Here is a 10,098-nt window from a genome sequence, read left to right on the forward strand (position 1 = left end):
ATTATTATTATTCTATAAAAAATAACAATATTTATATTTACTAAAAATGGTATTATGATAAAATGATAATACTAACATAATAGTAATAATGATATTTTATAATAACAATGATATTTCTATTAAAATAATAACGATGATAGTAATAATAATCATTTTAACAATAATACTAAAATTCAGTTGACTATAACTTTTAATCCGTTCATCGAAACCATTCGATATCTAAATGAAAAGTTCTTAATTTTTCGCTAGCTTTCCAATGACATGCATATCATATACCCTATCTCAGTAGCATATGTATCTAATTCAGGATTCAATAAACCTATCTAAGGATAATATCGAATGTACAAGCATGCATAATCCTATATACTCGAGCACTAGTCAGGGATACACTATTGATATATAAAAGTTAAGTTATGAGTGCTCACGTATCAATATTGAGATTCAATATTGCAGGAAAGTACGTAGACGCAACGGTGATGATAAACACTAGATTGACCTCACGAGCATACCTATAAACCATACCCATCACCTCCATAGCTATAACCCATAATTTCCTTAGCTTCGACTCATTTAAAAAAAACTATTTTGAAATCACTCGGACATCACTCCGTCGTAATATTTTATGTATACTAATAATATCTTAAAATAATACAGAGCATATATATATATATATATATAAATCGATTGAGAGAGTTTTAGAGAAATATATTTTCAAGTTTCTATGAAATAATAAAACCTATTGAATTCTATTTATAATAGATTTTTGAATTATTAAAGTGAATTATTAAAGTATGAATTATTAAAGTGAATTATTAAAGTATGAATTATTAAAGTGAATTATTAAAGTATGAATTATTAAAGTGAATTATTAAAGTATGAATTATTAAAGTATGAATTATTAAAGTGAATTATTAAAGTATGAATTATTAAAGTGAATTATTAAAGTTAAAGTAAAGTAAAAGTAAAGTAAAGGTAAAGTTAAAGTATAGTAAAAGTATAAAAACTATGTATGTATAATACGCATATAAATATATATAATATTAATTTAAATCGTTATATATATTTAATGAAATAAAATATAAATATCGTTATATTTATTATACTGGTTAAGTAATGAGTTGTTAAAAGTGATTCTAGATATTTATAAAACTTATATACATTTTAATAATAAAGTTCTTTTTAAACTGAAAACGTTTTTGTACGTTTGAAAAATAGATTAATAGAATATTATGGAAACCAATTCTTCACTAGCTTTTGTCTAACTTTCGTAAATGACACTTTTTATTTTTATTTATAAATAGCTTTACAAATTATTCCGAATATCGTTAAGAGGAATAGATTTTATCAAATCATAGTGGACCTCTCAACAGAGACTTGTAATCATAATTCAATGTTTCTGATAATTCAATCATTTAATATATTTTATTTAATTTCATCGATAATCATATTGAAACAAATACGTTTATATAAAGCATTATATATTTAAATACTTCGTTGACATTTTCAATTTATAACATATATACATATACATACATATTCATATATGTTCATTTAATGGTTCGTGAATCATTGGAATTTGGTCGAGGTTTAAATGAATGTATAAACATAGTTTAAAATCCTTGAGATTTAACTTAACAAACATTGCTTATCATGTCAGAATAATATAAAGATAAAGTTTAAATTTAAATTTAGTCGAAAATTTTCGGGTCGTCACAGTACCTACCCGTTAAAGAAATTTCGTCCCCGAAATTTGATAGAGGTCTTCATGACTAACAATGAGAATGTTATTATAATGATTATAGAGTTTTATCATGTTCAAGAAGAATGGATAAAATAATTCGATTACAATAAGCGTATGAGGGAAGTTACCGTAATTGAAGGAAATAAGATTATAGTGATTCGTCATATCTTTTGACATCATCACAATTGATCTCCGAATTTAAAGAAAATCTTTGTAATCTATGTTGGATTTGATGCTTCGGTGATTAAGGAGATTATGATTCTTTTCGAATTAATACGATATTCCATCTTGATTTCTCTGTCGGGTATTTCACTATAAATCCACCTCCTTCGTTTCCTTACAACTCACACCTTCTATTCTTTCTCCCTCAACTCATATTTTAAAGTATTTGTCAATATGCTTCATCCAGTACTGATTCTCGATATACTCCTCACTTTTATATCTGTCGTTCTTCTTTTTCATCTGCCTCCGGAAGAATCTATTTACTTCTACTATACTCTCGGTTTTATAGTGTTTTTAGTTCTTCCGTGTCATTATATTGCTATATGCATTGATATATACAGTTTTTAATTTTTGGGTGGTTGTTAGGTTTTATATCTTCCCTTATATTTCAAAGCCCCTGCTTTTGTCTTCTATAATCATTGACATCCACAGTTAATGCTCCCTTCTATTTGCTGCGATTTATACTCCAATTTCTATTTTGGAGTTTTGTCCTTTCGTTTCTTCTTCTTGCGATTAAGCAACGTTTGTAATGGTCCAGTATTTGCAGATATGAATTTCAGAATGAACATAGTTAATGTTCTAAGAAGGAAATGGTAATGGCACGATCTTGATTTGTTAATTTACCAGAATTCCCTGAAAAGACCGAATCATCAAGAAAATATATTCTTGATATTTTTAGAGATTAAATAGAATACAAGAGTCGTGTAACATGAAATATGATGCCGGCATGGTCTGTGAATCGTCATGTCCCATTAGAAACTCAGCATGACTTACTGTAATATAATCACGTTGATCAAGTGTCATTATATTATACTAACTCATGCTTCAGTTCCCAACACTACTTCAAAACTTTCATAATTTAAACTCGAAAGTTTATAGAATATAGAAACTAATAGTTTCTTATATGATGTAACACTGATAGCGCAAAGAGATAAATGACTTCAGATAAGATTAGTTGTGAAAATATCTTCAGAAATATCGCGGATATTTATAATGAAAGATATGATAATATCTTAGAATTTCTAATATTTATGGATGATGATGAAGATTTTTCTGTAAAGGTTTAGAATAAAGAGTAAGGTATTCGTTAATGACTTTAGCAGGCACTGAATCATTTGGATTCTTTGAAGGCAGATTTAGTCTTTGTGATTTGTCCACAGCCTCCTTCATAGTCTGTTCAATCCGTTTTCCAGTTCCAAACCTTCTCTTTTTCTCAGCTTTACCACCTTACTATTCTTTGTCATCAAACTTTTTAGTGTAAAGATCGTTTACAGTTTTTGATGCTTCGTCAGCATTTCAAGAACTAGTTTGCAGTTCAAAATATTTTTTAGAACTTCACATTCAAAGTATGTAAGTCCAGGAGATAGACGTTTTACGTACACATATAACTGTTGGCGTAGACATGCTACGAGATTTCAAAATACTGGTTACTGTTTTCCGATGATTCGTATGACAATTCTCGTTACAAGATGCGAATGAGTAAATGATGTGATTTCAATAAATATAATGATTTTTCGAAAAGTCAAAGATAATTGAAGTTGTTGGTAAGTTTATTGCTAAGGTGGCGAGATATGAAAGGTCCCCAGTAACGATGACGAAAGGGCAACGTATCTATCGAGGTTATAATAAGACTAGTCCGACTGAAAAGTCGAAGTTGACTTGCTGGAGCTGTGACAAAACTGTCTACTTTGAAAAGGAATTGAAAAGTCATTTTAGCTAATAAATGCCAAAGGGTCTAACACGGATACGCGTCGAAATATGACTTTGGCTTCGAGAGCTTTTTAGGTACATAAATGTGGGTAATATGTGGTTGGATCATCATCTCGATTGTTCATTGTTTGAAGTGTCTTCGAAAACTTCGGAGAGTTTGAACACAGTTTGTAATCGTTAATATACATATGATGTTACACAGTTTTGAAGTCAAAGTATAGCTTTGAAAGATGTAGGAATCTAAGAGTGATGTCTTCTGTTAAATCATGACTTGGATTTTGATTTGTCAAAATCAGAATGCGTAATCAAATTTGGGTGAGAATGGTTGTTTTGATTACTATACAAGAATGTATATTGTTGTGAGATTTTAGGAGTATAGTTGATGATTTGCTTAATCAGATTCGAAAAATGTAACATATTAATTGTGAATTTACATATCTCTCGGGTATTACCTACCCGTTAAAAAAAATTTCACAATTAATATTTTGTACAACAGAATTTTATTACAGTCTTTATGAAAATATATATGTGCATATTTTCTTCAGATGTAACATAGATTTAATGAGTTAATATTAAATTAAACTCATTTGATTTACGGTTGAAACTATAACTGAATAATCCCTAAAGACTTTAGAAATTACATAACTTTTACGGAGTATTTATTCAATAAAATTGAAATTATGAATTAATACTTCATTATTTGTTGGTGTTTGTAACCCTTGCACCATATTCTCTAAAGCCACTACTCGAACACGAAGCGCGTTGACTTCTTCTATTACACCGGGGTGATTGTCGGTTCGAACGAGCGGATAAATAAAATCTAGAATTTGATGTAGTATATAATCGTGACGAGATACTCTGAAAATGAGAGAGAAAATGGTGTTTCGGACCGATTCGCTGATAAATGCTTCAGGTTCATCGCCAAGAGGGCAATGTGGTGGATTGAAGGGATCACCTTCTTCTTGTCTCCAATTATTGAAGAGGCTACGAACCTATCCCCAATTCATCCAGAATAGATGATGGCTAATTAGTTGATCCATTCCGGTCACACTGCTTTCGGAGCTTGAGTGGGATTCCATATCGGAATTTGAGGAACTTGAACTACTGACGAATTCCATTTCGTAGGATTGAATAAAGAATTTTTCGATATGAAATGATTTTCCGGCTATCGGGTGGTATTCTAATTATATAGAATATCTATATATATAGCGCAAAAGATTTCGTAGATTACGGAGGAATTTACGGGATATGTCAGCCAAAGTTTACAGTAACAGATACGCTAAGATATGGATTAGCAGATACGCTAAGATATGAATTTTGTCTATACACTATTCATGAAATCAATGCAGTAAGACGTGTCTAGACTAAGAATGATATGCCGGTAATTTTCGACAAAAATGATGAGCAAAACTTTTGACATGCAGACACGGTCGAAGTCCAGACTCACTAATGCATCCTAATGACTATTAGTTAGACACACTAATGCAGACCTGGTTCGCTAAAACCACCGCTCTGATACCAATTGAAAGGACCCGTTCATATACATTATAAATGATTCACAATAGTTGATTACATCGCGAGGTATTTGACCTCTATATGATACATTTTACAAACATTGCATTCGCTTTTAAAAGACAAACTTTCTTTACAACGAAATTTGACGGCATGCACACCATTTGATAATACATCCAACTATAATTGACATAATATGAAAGGACCCGTTCATATACATTATAAACGATTCTCAATAGTTGATTACATCGCGAGGTACTTGACCTCTATATGATACATTTTACAAACATTGCATTCGTTTTTGAAAAGACAATCTTTCATTACATCGAAAGTTGACAACATGCATACCATTTCGTAATATATCTTACTATAATTGACTTAATAATAATCTTGATGAAATCAACGACTCGAATGCAACGTCTTTTGAAATATGTCATGAATGACTCCAAGTAATATCTCTAAGATGAGCAAATGCACAGCGGAAGATTTCTTTCGTACCTGAGAATAAACATGCTTTAAAGTGTCAATCAAAAGGTTGGTGAGTTCATTAGTTTAACATAAATATCATTTCATAATTTTAATAGACCACAAGATTTTCATATTTCCATTTCTCATAAATATACGTCCCATGCATATAGACAAAAATATCATTCATATGGATTGAACACCTAGTAACCGACATTCACAATATGTAAATAAGAATATCCCCATCATTCCGGGATCCTCCTTCGGACATGATATAAATTTCGAAGTACTAAAGCATCCGGTACTTTGGATGGGGCTTTATGGGCCCGATGGATCTATCTTTAGAGTTCGCGTCAATTAGGGTTTCTGTTCCCTAATTCTTAGATTACCAGACTATATAAAAAGGGGCATATTCGATTTCGATCATTCAACCATATAATGTAGTTTCAAACACTTGTGTCCATTTCGTAAAACATTTATAAAAAACAGCGCATGCATTCTCAGTCCCAAAAATATAATGAGTAAAAAAGGGAGTAAATGAACTCACTCTACTGTATTTTGTAGTAAAAATACATATGACGTCATTGAACAAGTGTAACGTTGGCCTTGGATTCATGAACCTATATCATTCGTATATATATATATTAAAACATATAATCATAATGAACAAATTTATTTATTATATCATAATTTATATATTATATTTATTTAATTTAAGTACATATTCAAAATGATGAATATGTATAGAGTTATATTAATATATCCATATTTATATACATAATTGTTTAGTGTTATATTTAAAACATCAATAGTTTGTTATATGTAAGTATTTATATAAATAAAATTAATAGGTTTGATATATATAGTTATGTGAAATATTAATATGATTATAGTATATGTAATAAGTATATTTATGTAAAAATACTTATCTGTTTAAAAAGATAGTTTTGATAATGATGCTGATTTACTAATAATAATAACCTTATTAAAAATAATAATACTAATAATGATATTGTTAATACTAATTCTTATAATAATATTAAAAATCTTATTAATAATGATAATATTAATAATCATATTACTTAATAATAATACTTATATTGATAATAATATTAGTAATAACAATAATAATAATAATAATAATCATAATTGTAACTAGGGTTATGATAATAATAATAATAAATGATAACTAATACTTATATTAGTAATAATATCAGTAATAACTATTATTACTAATACTTAATAATAGAAATAATTCTAATACTTAATGATAATGATAATAATAATAATAACAATTATGATAAGTGTAATTATAACAATAATAATAATAACCATAATAATATTAATAATACTAATAATTTTTATGAGATAGCTACCTCAAAGATAGAGCCCTAAAAAAAAATAACACCCCTGCCGAGTCTCGAACCCAAGACCTCTCGCTTATCGCAAACACCCTGTACAATTCTTCCATTTTCGTATTTCTGATTAAACTTCCCCACTAATTTTATTTAACCCAAATCCTATTCTTATTATAACAGGCCAAGTACCCACCATTTAATAAATCCATGAACGAATTTTTACCCAAGCCCAAAACCCTTTAATCAGCCAAAGTTATTGAAGTTCAAATAAAAAATGCTGCAGGTAGGGATTGAACCTTTGACCTCTCGTTACACCCAAGCACACCTAACCATCTGAGCTAACATGTTTTTCTGAAATTAGTCTTAACTTAGATCTATATAACTCGAATTTTTCTATTTTTGCTATTTCTTCCTCTTCTTCCAAACCCAGTTATCATCATCATTAAACCATTAACATACTAAGGATCATTCTCATCATCTTAAGCTAATTATTATCATTAATCTAATCTAATCATAATCATAATTAATTAATAATAATATTGATAAATAATAGTAAATATATAATAATAATTATAATATTAATTATACCTAAAAGGAAATTGTGGGGTTATTGGATTTGAGCTGCATCCACACCAACATCATCGTTATTATTTTAACATCACATCATCATCATAAACATATCATCTAATTATCATGGACATCATAATCATCATCATTATCATTCTTAATTCATCATCATCTTTCCTCACAACCCCCATCATCATCACACACCCTAACCGTAATCATCATCATCGCGATAATTGTATCATCTTCACGATAAGGCATCACCTTCATGTTTATGATTTTATGTATTATTTTCATCATCCATTCGTCACTGTAGCAGAGACAGAAGGGAAACGTATGGCAGTAGAAATAGTAGCATCGTAGTAGCACAGCAGTAGCTGCAATAACAGTCTGATGTTTGACAGGAAGGAAAATAAAAACGTATGTAGCAGCAGTAATCAGCAATGATGGTGGCGATTGTGGGTGGTGCTCGACAAAGAAAGAAACAGGAAGAAAGTGTAGGTGGTTCGATGGGTTGTTGCTCGATTAAACATAAATAAACACAAGGTAATTATCGTTTGGAAGTGGGTGTGGGTTCAACCGAGGTGGTTCATGGTGTAAATGACTTTGGTGATGGAAGATTTTATGGTGGTGGATGGCGGTTTATGATATAGATGAAATAGAAAAAAGAAACCGAGGATGGTGGTTGTTTTGGAGTGTGATTTCATTAAAATGAAATGGGTTTGGGAGATGGTAGTTATAAGAAGATGGTGGTCGACGGTAGCACATGGTGCTATAGGGTTTGTGGTCTTGGGTTTGTGCTTTGTGGTGTCCGGTGGTGGCAGATGAGTGGTGATTCGCACAAGGCAGGAACAATGATCGAGTATAGCAACAGTTAAAGGTAGGTTGTGTTCTTGATTGTTTGTTGGTGATTAAAGGTGGTAATCAATGGAGCGAAGGATTAATGAGTTTAGAGGATGATTTCTTAAGAAATGGTTATATATGGATTTGGTGTGTAAGAGAAATGAAATATGGGGATTTTGAAATAAGACTTGCACTTAAGTTTAAAATTTTCAGGTTTCGTTGATAATATATCCATATAACATGTGAATACATATATATCTATTAAGTTAGTGATAAGAAGACAAGGAATGAGAAACCATAGTTCAGCAGCCCTCATTATTGGATTAATATGCCGACGGTTAATAGGGATAGCATTTCGTAGTCCGCGGTTAATAAATGGCGGATAAAAGTGTTCAGAAAAATCCCATATTTTTAAATTAAAGATATTTATTTATCTAGGTCATTATGGTATAAAATTCGTTCATTAACTATTAAATAAAAATTACATTAATTATCCACCCCAACCCCAAGTAAAATATAAAAAGTTTAAAATCTAACAAACAACTTCTTAATATATTAATAATAAGTCTAAAATTTATAAAACTCATTTTCGAATCACCGTTTACTTTAAAATCACATAGGTTCATTTTTAACTCGTTTCCTATCAAACGGATGATAATCGAGCGTTACCGTCGTTTACTAAATAGATTTGAAAACACAAAATATATATTTAATATACTTTATTTATATATATAAATATGTTTTAAATAATAATTATCATAATATCATATTTTTTTTATTTTTTTTTACATACTTAATTTTAATAACCACGACATATAAAATTTAAAGTTATATTGTATTCATCTATATATATATATATATATATATATATATATATATATATATATATATATATATATATATATATATATATATATATATATATATATATATATATATTTAAATACACTCAAATCTATTTACAATTACTTGTTCGTGAATCGTCGAAATTGGTCGAAGGTTAAATGAATTCATGTAAACAGTTCAAAAATTTTGAGACTCAACATTACAGACTCTGCTTATCATGTCGAATTCATATTAAGATTAAGTTTAAATTTGGTCAGAAATTTCCGGGTCGTCACAGTACCTACCCGTTAAAGAAATTTCGTCCCGAAATTTGAGTGAGGTGGTCATGGCTAATAATAAAAATGTTTTCATGATGAATTTGAGTTGATAAATAAAGTTTTATCATCATTGAGTATTGTGGATAAAACTATTCGATTATTCGAAGAGTACGAATGAAGCTATCACAAAAGATTGAAATAGGAAAAGTAAATATTCGTCTTAACTTTTAGCAGAGTTAGGGTTGAATTCCGAAATTCAAGGGATTTAAAGAAAATCTTCAAAATCTAAAAAAAATTGATTCTTCGGTGAGTAAGGAAATTAAGATATCTATAATTAAATACGATGATCTACCTTGATTACTCTGTCTGATATTTCCATTATAAATTAAACTCTTTTGTTCCATTATCCTCATCATTCCTATGCTTTCCTTCTTAGTTCATACATCCAAAAGATTATGAAAATGCTTAATTCAGTTCTAATCCTTAATATTTTCTAATTATCTTTTCTGTCATCCTTCTTTTCAATCTTCCACCAGAAAAATCTGTTTACTTATACTATTACCTTGGGATGATACTATTC

The sequence above is a fragment of the Rutidosis leptorrhynchoides genome, chromosome 3, assembly GCF_046630445.1.
Source record: "Rutidosis leptorrhynchoides isolate AG116_Rl617_1_P2 chromosome 3, CSIRO_AGI_Rlap_v1, whole genome shotgun sequence".
In the NCBI taxonomy this organism is placed as follows: Eukaryota; Viridiplantae; Streptophyta; class Magnoliopsida; order Asterales; family Asteraceae; genus Rutidosis; species Rutidosis leptorrhynchoides.